The sequence below is a fragment of the Haplochromis burtoni genome, unplaced genomic scaffold, assembly GCF_018398535.1.
Source record: "Haplochromis burtoni strain Fernald_Lab_line unplaced genomic scaffold, NCSU_Asbu1 Contig_55, whole genome shotgun sequence".
NCBI classification, from domain to species: Eukaryota; Metazoa; Chordata; class Actinopteri; order Cichliformes; family Cichlidae; genus Haplochromis; species Haplochromis burtoni.
The window spans coordinates 1366364-1378533 of record NW_024582416.1 but is presented as its reverse complement, the minus strand read 5'-3'; positions in this window follow the sequence as shown (position 1 = coordinate 1378533).

Below are 12170 nucleotides of genomic sequence, written 5' to 3'. Positions count from 1 at the left end.
ACTTTTGATGCATAACCAAACATAATTTGTTATTTTAAGATTGGCAAGTGACGCTCCCCAACATGACCAAATGGTGGCACTGTAGGCTTACAAATGCGCACCACCACTCTCATGGCCAGACTGTCGGACTGATTCCAATCCAAGGTTTGAAAAGCACTTGTCTGCTCTAAATTGTTCTTATAAAGAGCTTGGAAATACTTGACTTTTCTCCTTATGTGGTTATGGATTTCCTTTTTGTACAATTAAGTGCCATTAAAAGCTAATGTATCCTGTTAAACCACATTAAGGTGTGAGGGTGGACAGTGGTGCATCCGCATATTTTGAACAGGAGCCCACTTTTGGAGTAATGTTTGAAATCTATATCAGAGCATTCAGAAACTTCAGGATGAAAAGGATCAAAAGGGAAACGTCCACAGCGACCCACATTTTCAGGCTGAGCGACCACCCACAGCTGCCTGACAGAGACGCGCCACGGAGCAATAAAATGATAAAACAAAAGCAATCTTTGTTTGGTTCAATGCAGCACCTCAGAAAGGGACTATCCATATTTTACCTTCCTTTTTCTTTTTTTAACGCTTTGTTGTAATTATTACATGCAGAACAGCAGAGATAATTCTGAAATATTTATTTCAATTAAATACATTTTCAGGCTCACTGTTAGACGTGCTGTATAGAAAACTCACATACTATAGGTTGACTTTTTTCTCTCTCCCTCCCTCTCTTTTTAATAAGGCAAAAATGCAGGCTTTTAATCTGAAATTACACCTCCCACCAGGGGTCGTCATGGTGCCCTTAGCCACCAAGGTTATCTCACAGCTGGAAGTTCAAAGCACAGATTTCCTAATGCTTCTGTTTTTTTCTTTTACTTTGAAATTGAAAAAAAAAGGTTCTTTTTTTAAGAACTGGAAACAGTCGTATCATTTCTGGTAATATAAATATTAATACAAGTATCTGTATGTGGATATAAGCAATTTCGGAGTGCAGTGTGTGTAATTCAGCCAGCAGTTTGGAGCACATCTCCACAGAGGTTAATGAGGGGGCACTCTGAAGTAATTAAAACAAGAGCATTATAAGGCAGCAGTTTCACATAAGGTACTCTTAGCAACATACCCCATACTTAATTAAAACTCTTTGCTGACAGCATTTTGTATCTTCTCAGGTAATCTGCTGTGAAATTAATAACGAGGGAGAATTAAATGACTAATGTTAGCAAAGAAGGGCTATTTTTTTCCTGCAGTATGCATGACAGGGGTCTCTATCAGCAATGCGTGATCCTTATTGCGCTGAAAAACACTTCTTCAGATTCTTTCCGTAATCTGATTCCAATTTCACTTATGCTGTGACACTGTAGCGACAAGCCGGGGGGAGGTTTAATTGAAATGTCCATGCTTTTAATTGGATTCTGTTAAGATGTGAAATTACCTTCTGAATTACAGCCTTGTACCTTTAAATGCTGATACAGAATTGTTTCCAGCGGTGATCAGTTAAGGAGCTGAAATAATGCTTCGATTCAGCAGTGCGCATCTCTGTGCCAAGGCAAAAGAACATTCTTCAATTTAAAGGCAAACAGTTCAATCTGCGTCCTTGCATTTCAAAGATGGGCGTTTATCTAGTGAATTGAATTGGTTTTTTTTGTTTTTTTAACAGGGTTTAGTGCTTCAGAGACAATGCAGTACTCGAGCATCTGCAGTACAAGACGTGCGACGCAAGGCAATGCCCATTAATTCTGGCAAGATTTATTTATCAAACTCTCACACTCATGGTATACGCTGCTCTTTATCGTGATACAGAGTTTACACCCACAAATGCCCAGTGCCAATAATATAGTGGCTGCCAGATATCCATTGCGAAGCAAGTGAACCTGGCATTCATGATATCATCGTTGGGCTGAAGGTGTTGGCACAGGACTCTGACATGTTCAGGTAATGTGTGGGTGGTAGGCAGCCAAGCTTCCCTCACCTCCTCAAGGGTTGCGCTCTTCTAACCTCCTACACTGAGATTTGAGAATTTTCCCATTCTGCGGCCGGTGTCACCCTGCTGTGGCTGTGCAAAACATCCCTTCTCTCCTACTGCTGCCTCCTCCACCTACATCCATGACCCCTTCTGATAAGCTTGGAGGTCATCCTTTTCACTGATTAGTTTGCTGGCAGATTGAATGCCCATGTCTACAGCCCCGCGGCACCCGGGCTGGCTCTACCTGTGTGTGGTTGGATCAGCAGGTGGCTGGCACACTGTCCAGTGTGATACTGAAACCATTATTTACAGTATACATGGCAGTGCTCTGTGTGCTCAGCTGAGCCGTGTTTCCAATCTCAGAGAGAATGTGAGGGATAGGCAGCATCCTTGGTTATTTTGCTATTCTAGAAAAATAGCTCTTTTTTAATGCTAGAGCTGTGCTGTATTGGAATAATGTAAAAATTGTCAGTAGGTATTCCAGGATATTCTCCATGAGTGAGAAGCCTGAAAATGTGAGGTCATTAGTAAGTTCTCTGCCGAAATCCCTTCTCTTTAGAATACTGTGTGTGTGTGTTTGCAAGAACGCATGTGTTTGTTTGTTTACTGTGTCACTGCTGGCCCAAGTTGAAGCCACAGGAGTGTGAAATAACAAGCACAAGAGGGATTTCACGCCTTTGCAGAGCTGAAAAGATATGTTTTTGTCAGACAACTCAGTCCATTTCCATCCCCGACAAACTTTGTTTACTTCCAGCTACTCGCAGCCTACCCATTTCCCATACAAAGCCATACAATTAAACCGCATCATTATATATAAATATATATATATATGTGGGTTCCCACGGGTATAGTGTGTCCAGGTTTGCTTATGCTACACCCCTGACCCGTTTTATCGCTGTTATCAATTGTGCACGGTGCATCGTTTGAAAAGACAAACAGCCCCTGTTTCTTTTTCGGGGGCAGACATGCTGACAGAAAATCAATGCCCGGGTTCCCATGAGCACCTAATTAGCTGGACACTTGTGCACTGTTGAAACACCGGACCACATCTCTTTGTCTGCTTAGTCGATCAGGTGAAATGCATGAGAGACACCATCAGAGCTGATAAAGTGTCAGAGAGGTGAGGAGTAAACACATAAGTGACACTTATGGTCTAGCACGTCTCACACCCACTATATGCTTTGGCAGACTTGATCTGAACTTTATCGTCACAGAAGCATTTTATCTGCTCATCAAATAGGCTTAGTCATTCCACAAATTTCTCCAATGAAATTTGCCAGGTGTATATATATATATATATATATATTATATTTATATATATATATATCATATTGCATAACATGGAGATATTATAATCCAAGAAAACAGTTTAAAAACTATTTCGAGGGCGTATTTTTTCCAGCTCGCTGTAAAACCGGGTCAGAAAACAAGTGCCGGAGGTGGATTTCTGACTGGAGTGCCATGCAGAAGTCATTTTTCTAAAACGGCTTGGACTCAATTGGTCTCTCACAGAAAATTCTAAACACTGAATAAAAAAGGGAAGAGGTGGAAAAAAAATCTTAAATGTCCAATCTTATTCTATAACCTGTTAGAGTGACACTTGCGAATTTCCATTATGGACATGGTGGCAGTACAAACGCAGATAGACGAAGGGGAATAAAAGGGCCTTCTCATGACAAACTTTCTGGAAATGTCAGCCTTTCATGCTGTTGAGAAGACCTATTTCATATCTATTACAGCAGGCATTCTGTGTCCGATATTTCAGATTTCTGTCCTCCCCGCACTGCAAATCCTCTGCCAATCTTCCACCCTTAAGAATCTCTGCCAGCCCCGATGCATTATTCCCCCTACCTCCTCTCTCCCCCTTTTGATGTGACAGAACAAACCGCGACCTATTAGGATTAAGGCTTTGAAAAGATCTTTGAAGCCGCTCAAGGTTCCTTTAAACTGGGGAATGACAATATGAGCTGTGTGGCAGCAGATGCTGAATGGAGTGATTGCTAGTCCTTAGCGAGGTCTGCTGTCACATTCAAACGCTCACACATCTTCGCGAGCACACACACACCGCCGACTTGCAGCATCCACCCTTTGCCCGAAGCACAGCGGTTGTCATTTACAGTACATGTTTTGCGCTCACAAATGCAGATTTGGTTCATCGTGTTTCTTTTTTGCAGCGAGGGCCAAGTCTGGCTCCGAGCCTTTGCTGTATCTGAACTGCTGCCCAGGATGAAAACAAACAAACATGACAATGCCTCGCGTTTTCTCCTTTAATGATCCGATTCTGTTTAGGACGCAGTCGTGTCGGATGTCACGGTGCTGAAAACGTGAAGGACGGGGGTCGACGCCGAAGGATGTGGGCTGCTGGAAACCGACATGAAAGAGACGAATCGTAACCCACTTGTGTGTGCTAATGATGTCAGTATGAGTGCACGCGAATGAGAGTTTTGTGTCTCTTTAAAGCATAATGGCATGCTGTGGGAGCTGTTTATCTAGCTGAAAATTAAAGGAGTTCAAGGTGTTTCAGTTTTTATTGCAAAGATTCTCAATAGCACAGAAGAATTTTCATTTTTATCTTTTCTATGATGCCTCACTACTCACAGCTCATCTGATGGTGCTGGAATGATGGAATGCCACAATGATGCAAAGGAGAGCAAATTAAGTAAAAATGACATCCTGAATGCTACCTATACACTTTACTTCAGTCACACAGACACGGCAGAGTGCAAATACCATAGCTATGCATCTCCCACAATCAAAAAAGAATTTAGCTTTCTTTTATCTAATCGCTCCTCTGAATATCCCTTATCGTTCCTGCTTCACCCCCTGAGCTAGCCAAGGATAGATGCCATATCAAATATTCAAACTGGATGATTCCTGGAGAGATTTATCATGGCAAATTTCACAGGCGATCCTATTTAGATATTCACCGTCTGTTTTGCGTGGTGTCACGGGTTAAACATGCCCCGGTGTGAGATGTCACTGAGAGACAGTTACTGCAGATAGCTGGTCTGTGGAGAAATGAAGCCATGGGGCACACAGGGTAAAGTCTTCTTAGTACACAGGAAGAGAGACAAGTTCTCAGGGAGCTGCCACCATAGAGCACATATTGATCTGCCATTGCATCTTATCTTTGTGACTCTAGATTAAAATGCTCAACATTGGCTCTCCCCCTCACTCTCTGCCAGGCTGAAGGCCTTTCTGTGTCCCTGAGTGGAGGAGCTCTAATCTCCCCACCAAGTAGTGGGAGCCTATCACTGGCGGAAAAACACATTTCTTACTGTGAAAAGCAGAAAAGGGTGAGCATGGAAATTAGCTGTCTCGAGACGCTTTGCATCTAAAGAATAACGTGAACGATAATCGGGTTTGTTCATTCGGCATCTTTCGATACAGGCAGTTGTTTTTTTCTTAACACCATGTTTTCATCTGTGAGATCCCCCCCAGACCCGCCTTTTCTGCTCTTTCTTTATCTCGAGCTACTGTTATCATAATCCAAACAATTGGCTGTTGTAACTGTATGTATTCCTCTTGTGGGAAATGGCTGGGAATCAGATCCTCTTGGGTCTTGTTTAATGTCCTGTCCAAATGAGCGGGGAAGAGTTGAAGCTCTGACAAAAACTGGCAGGAATAAAGGGGAGAAAGCCTGGGCAGACAGACGGATGAGCCCCAGGCTCCAGGGCTTTGACTTTGGCCAAACAAACGTTTGTTTTTCAAAGTGTTTTTATAGTAGCATGGATTAAGGAGGATGTGGACCAAAGCCCCCCGCCACCCCCTGCCCATCCGCAGCCTTGTCAAATGGTGCATTGAGAGGATGGGTCGCACCTGTTAGGGCAGCCCAGAGGAGCAGGACCAGGATGATATTGAGCAGGGCTTTGTGGCTATCAGAGTCAAAACAAAGCTGTCAGCCAGGGCTCATTCATCTTTGATGTTCATTGATGAGGAAACTGGTGGGCCTCAACAGGGCATTGTTTCCTCTAAGTGGTGCCCATTGATAGCCAGAAAGCCACGTTTGTTTTTAGTCTCTGACGGGTGGAGCTCATTTTAAAAGGCTTAATGGTGCATTTAACCAGTCCAAAACACTGTGCTTTGGAGCCCTCCTTGCAACGTTGGCTCGGGGCTGTCTTCCTGCTTCCTAAATGGCCCATAAACAATAATAAAATGCTAATCGCGTCTGAATGGCCAACACCGGTGGGCATGCATGTACCGTCGATTCCTGGGCTCTTCTGAATGCCTGCTGCGACAAATCAAGATCCAGGAACGAGGGCATTTGACTGCCATCGTGTCTGCTTCCTGGCCCATTCTCCACCTCTCCACCCTCTGTCATAAAAACCTGGATAGCCTTCATAAAGTGCATTTCTCATGCTATTGTTCAGCTAATCATATCCTCTCCAACAATTTCAGGATGTGACAAGATAAGATAGGGAATATTAATGCCATATCGCCTCATCTCAAATTATGAAAATGTGTGGATGGGGGAGGGCATCTAGGAAGGAAATAGAAATCAATTTGTAGCGCTTCCATTTTGTATATTGCCTTGAAAAGAAAACAGTAATTTTCCATGTTATCTACCTCAGATCCTATTAGAATCAGGTTAATTTAGTGGCAATGATTTCAAAACGTTATCACGCCGTCCTATCAGCTCATGTCTTTGAGTGCTCTCTGTTTGTAAGGTGTAAATGTTCAAATTTAATATCATGTCAGATACCACATCTGACTGATGCATGATCTTGGATATCGCTTGCAGAATGGTGAATGCGGGAAGACGGCATTAATTAAATTCTTAGCTGTACTAAGCTTCCTGTGCAGTTCACCATTGAATAAGGTGAATGTAGCCACACAGGGAAGGAAAAGTCTTCAACTGATACGACTGCACAACAACAAGGAGGGTTTTTTTTTTTCATCTTTGTTGGCGTTTGCTTCTCTCCATCCTACGTTAAGAGCACTACTCTTAATCAAACTTAATTATTGAGAAATCCCACCCTGTCCATGGTGCACACTTCAAAAAAGTGAAATACATATACTTTGGTACTTTGGTAACTAGCATGAATACTCCACATGATTATAGTATTCAAATGGTTTCTATCATTCCACCTCTCGCGGTAGCGGCATGCTTATAATTTATCACTATAGATGCTTAATTCATGAATATGAATGTGTCTTTCTCAAGAGCTGGCCCCCATTGTTGTGAAAAATCAAGGACTCTTGCCTTGTTTCAGTGCAGAGGTGTATCAAGGATGCACAGCTAATCTTACCTTAAATAAGGGTCTCTGTTTACACCTTCAAAGCACAGGAACAAGAAGCCTTTTCCCCTCTCTGCTGATTGTTTGCAAGCTTGATTTGCTTGGATTCCTAAATGATAGGCTCATATAGAAGCCCCAGACTTTGTTTACGTGGCCGTGTATTGGTTGGCTGCCTCCTTAAGCGCGAGGAGATATGCAAGAGCAATCAAATATTTCTATGACTTGTATAAATGATGGTGGATGGCAGAGGAAGTTTGAATTTTTCACTCCTCATTTGTGGTTCAATTGCCAGAGTGTGTATTGCCTGTTTTTCCGGAAAGAAAATAGATGGCTTTGTCACTCAGTATGCATAAACTGTTGGTCTGCTTGCTGTCAACAGAAATGATAGCAGTTCTATTTGTCTTATGAGAGAGACATTGTTACAAAGTCTGAATAGCAGTTTTCATGAAAGGGATTGTTTGTCCATTCTGAAGTTATTTTCTTCAGACATATCTGCACGAACCCTTTTAAATGCCGAGCGCCCTGTCACAAAGTGATATGTTAAGAGGGGAAACAGAAAAGTAACTGGTACTTTAATGAGTTACAGATTACTAGATGAGCTGTTAAAAATGTAATATCTAATGTTTGCATTTGAGATTTCTACACCGGGCAACAACAGTCCCCTCCTGGCTATAAATGTTTCCTTTGAGGCTGACAGAATTTGCACTGCAGCAACGTTAGTGCCCTTTTCTGAATGCGGACGCTGGTGTTGAATATCCGGCAGTAAAAGGGGTTCTTGTTAGACAACGCCACCGCCCACCTTGGTGTCTGGATGACTGGACACAGGTGCTTAGAGCAGTGCTGTTGATTTCCTGCCAGACAAGAGGCGGGCAAATCAGACGACCAATTGAAAAGACGCTGAAAACGTAATTTATACACTGTTATTGACGCCATGACAAGAGAAAATATACCCTGATGTAACTGGGATTTAATTTTTTCCCCCTTTTTGAAACTTTCAAAAATTCACTTCATTTTGGTACCTATGTAACTTATGTTATCCCCCAACACTGTGGAAACGCTCTGCCTATCATCACCTGACATACACTGGGTTAAATTCAGAGGTCGCATCGAGCAAAATCAAACAAAAAACAAAAACTTGATACAAGTGCTGGTAATTATGAGCTACTCATCCAACACTAATAGTACACCACAGAGATTACAATTTGTCTCTTTATCTGAAATGACAGACTGTCATACACACTACCCGTCCACATCCACCAATGCGGTCTCATATCATCCCGCACTTGAGCCAAACATATATTTCTACCGAGGCGTGGGGAGAATAGCATCCTCCGTTTGGCGCAGAGGAGGTGTGTCCCCTTCTATCGCCGCGAGAGAGGGAGCGAGGAAGAGGGGAGAGAGAGAGAGAGAGAGAGAGAGAGTGGGTACCTCTCTTTTGTTCACTCCCCTCTCTAACTGGTAGTGTTTGACTTCCCCCAGCCAGGAGTGGGTAATTCTGGAGCCCTGTGTGAGGTTGTTAGATCACTGAGGCCCAAGACAGCACCATTCTTTGCAGACCCTTGACAGCAAATATGTGGTAATGATATTGTCTCCTGCTGGGTAATAACACACAATTCAGACCGCCACATACTGCAGTTGCCGGGGAAAAAATGGAGGGGAGAGAAAAAAAGAATTACACTGAAGTACTGGAGGAAAATGACAGGAGAAATGTCTTCAACCTGAAGTGCTACACTGAAAAAAAATCACTCCTGCAGGACACTGCAGCGGGAACAACTGTTTTATTCTGCACTTCTCGGTGATGTAGCACAGGAAGCAATGGCTGCCGATACCTGGGATAGGCACAAGGTAGTTTCCTCACGCAAATGCCTGTTTCTGGGAAGATTACTCTTCTTTAGAAACAGCCTTTATTATTATTTTAGTCAGCCTACCGGAATGTGGTTAACCACTCTTAACAAACGCTGTGGCTTCAAATGACTAAAGCCAAAAAACACTTTGCGTAGTGCACAGTGTTGAGTATAAACAGCATTTTCCCACCATGGAGACCTTTCATTGTTAACTAGACCACACTGGCAGCTTCAACCTTGACCTTTGTGTTGCTCCACTTGCTACTCGGCTTGTAACTGTCAACACCATCCATCACTAGCCAATCTGGGCCTGGGATGGGGGCCGGTCCCCCTGCTGTACTGTGAAATTGTGGCATGTGATCCTTAATGTGCGTGAAGTAGACAAGGCCTCGACACAATGCATCGAGCTTCAGGGGGGCTCCTCTGGGCTAGTCTATTAGCCTCCCGCTGTGCCTCTGGCTGCCTGGACTTATTCCTAGGGATAAGTTGGAATAATAGTGTTATGTCTGCATGCATCCAATACACTAGCCTCAGCCCTGCTCATACTCAGGGCTGGCTGTCAATCAGAAGCCTGACCAGGACAACCAATGTATCTGTCCTCCTTCCTTTTTAAATAAAAAATTATTGCTGACAGACGGGGAGGATATTTGGACAGTCTTCAGCTCAAAAATGAACCCCCTCCTCACAGAATCATCTTTGCCAATACGAATGAGAGTATCCATGATCGTAGATGCAGAGAAATGGTGTGTGTGTGACTCCCTATCCTTATTCATACATTTGACTACCGGAGAAGCGCTGTGCAATGGGCTAAAATAAACGAGAGCCCCGCGTAAAAAGGTAGCCTTGATACCGTGCAACTGGGTGAAAAAGGGAGGCACATTCAAACGGAAGAATTCATCTTTTCTATCAGCCCCTCCGCTCAACTCGTGAGCAGAGGGGCTGATGGGTTCAGTCTCAGCCGCTCAGATTTGCATAACACAGACAGATGAACTCAAGTGATTGAATTGGGCTAGGTGGAGTGAAAAAAGAAAAGAAAATGAATTCCCAAGCGAATTAGGAAAGGATGGAAATAGCAAAGGGTACATTATTTATTTTTCACACTGAAATAATTACAGAATTAACCTTTCCTTCCCGTGTGACAGCCCTCTGAACCCTCTTTATCGCAATGAATTTGGCGTGCCGGACTCTGTTGAAAAAGAAAACTGGGATCTGCTGATGAATAAAACAATGTTACCTATGCACCTGTGTTTACACCACCATGCTGCTGATCTGAATTCCTTGGCCAAGCCCCACCCACATGTCATGTCTTGCTTCCCGTCGCTGATGTAACACTAATGTCTGTGTACCTTCCGCCGTGACTGGCAGTGACCATTTTATAGAGTCACAACACTACAGGAGGGGAAAAAGCAATTTTACGGTTCACTCTGTGGTTAATGTGCTGCTGTAATCTTTAGAGGGGCCTGTCCGTTTTTGTTTAAGTTTCACAGAATAAAGGGTTGAACTATCGGGAGCTCAGCCCAATTAATCACTTGGCTAAAAGGTGGCAGGAAGCATCCACCAAGAACAGGCTCATGGTGGACGTGTGTCCCCATGAGTGTCTGCTTGAGCAAATAAGTTCTTCCAAGAGAAGTCGGGCTTTCGTTTTGTTGGTATATGTGTGACCATCAGCTGGTGTTTCTAAGGAGAGGGTAGGGTTGGGTTACTTACTGTGTGTACCGTGTGTGTGTGTTTGCGTGCTGTGCTCACACAGTCAGGTAAGCCTCTCTAATTGCTGCTAGGTGCATTAGCACTTAGCCACCACTCTTTAGCTCGCTCTCTCCCTCCCTCTCTGTTTCTCGCTCTCTTCCCGTGTCTTTGTTTTTCCTCTCAGTGCCAGTCTGTGGGCCAGAAGACAATCAGACCAGAAGGGTCATTTTCTGCAAGAGCTCACCTCCCTCCTCCGAGCCTCGCCGCTGACAGGCTCACGCTCGGCAGGAGCCCTAAATTAACACTTGACGTCTGCGAGGCTCAGCCCTGATGAGGCCGCGGAGAGACAGAATGTCACAAAACAAACACTCCATCATTTTTGCTTCATTTCCTCCACTGTTGGAGAAACACACTCACCTGGAGGGTGACATTCACCCCCGTATCTGTTGCTGTGGATCAGCCCTGACGCCTATGGGCCGAGGTGAGAGGTTGAGACCAAAAATGAACGGAGGGATGCTGAGCAGGAACTGGCAATGAAATAATACTTCTCAAGAAACGAGTGGATTGTGTCACACCTGTTGGGTTTGCACGAACGTTCATATCATCGAATCAAGAAAGGAATGTGACTTTGATCTATAAATATGAAAATACATTTGATCAACATGAATGAAACCTAAATATTTTTTTCTTTTTTCTTTAAAATGTTTACAACCCCCCCAAAATCCTTATTTCCCTTCACTGGGGTTGCATTTATCTCCTTTCTGCTATTACAAAGTAAATGATTTGTTTTCCCGAGCACATCAACAACAACCCTTGTAATTATTCCTCGCTGGGGATGTTCACAACACTAGGACTCAACACTGTGGAGTAGTATGATACTATTTGAAGCCTACTTCAAACACAGTGCCCCCAGCGAGTTCCGATAGTGCCCGTGTCTATTTTATTATTTGCTTTATCTCTTTGTTGCGTGAGAGTTTATTTGTTTACATGAGAGGGATTGGAGGTTTGGTGATCTGAGCAAATTGCAGCAGAAAGTACTTCAGATAGGAATGACTGTAATTAGCATGCTCTTAAATGTGGAACGCTCTCCTAATGTTTTTGTTTACATGGGGCAGCTGATCTGTGACTTGGTGCGGGGGCGGCCCACAGGCAGGTTAAAATCACTTGTCATGCCAGAGATCATCATTATGAGCTTACAATTGGTCAGTGTTGAGGAACAATCGATGCAGCGCCAAGCAGACACTCAACCAGCAGCCTATGCTGTCAGATTTTCTGTTTAATTTTCTATCTATAGTTTAGTCTTCCAGAGTGGATAATTTGAAAATTTGAGTGTGTTTATGTGCGTACATTTGTTTGCGGTCATGCTCGTGCAGATTTTTTTTTTTTTATTTCATTTTTCCGCTGCGCTCACCGAACTGGCTTTTCCTAATCTTAGCATCTACACTGAAGC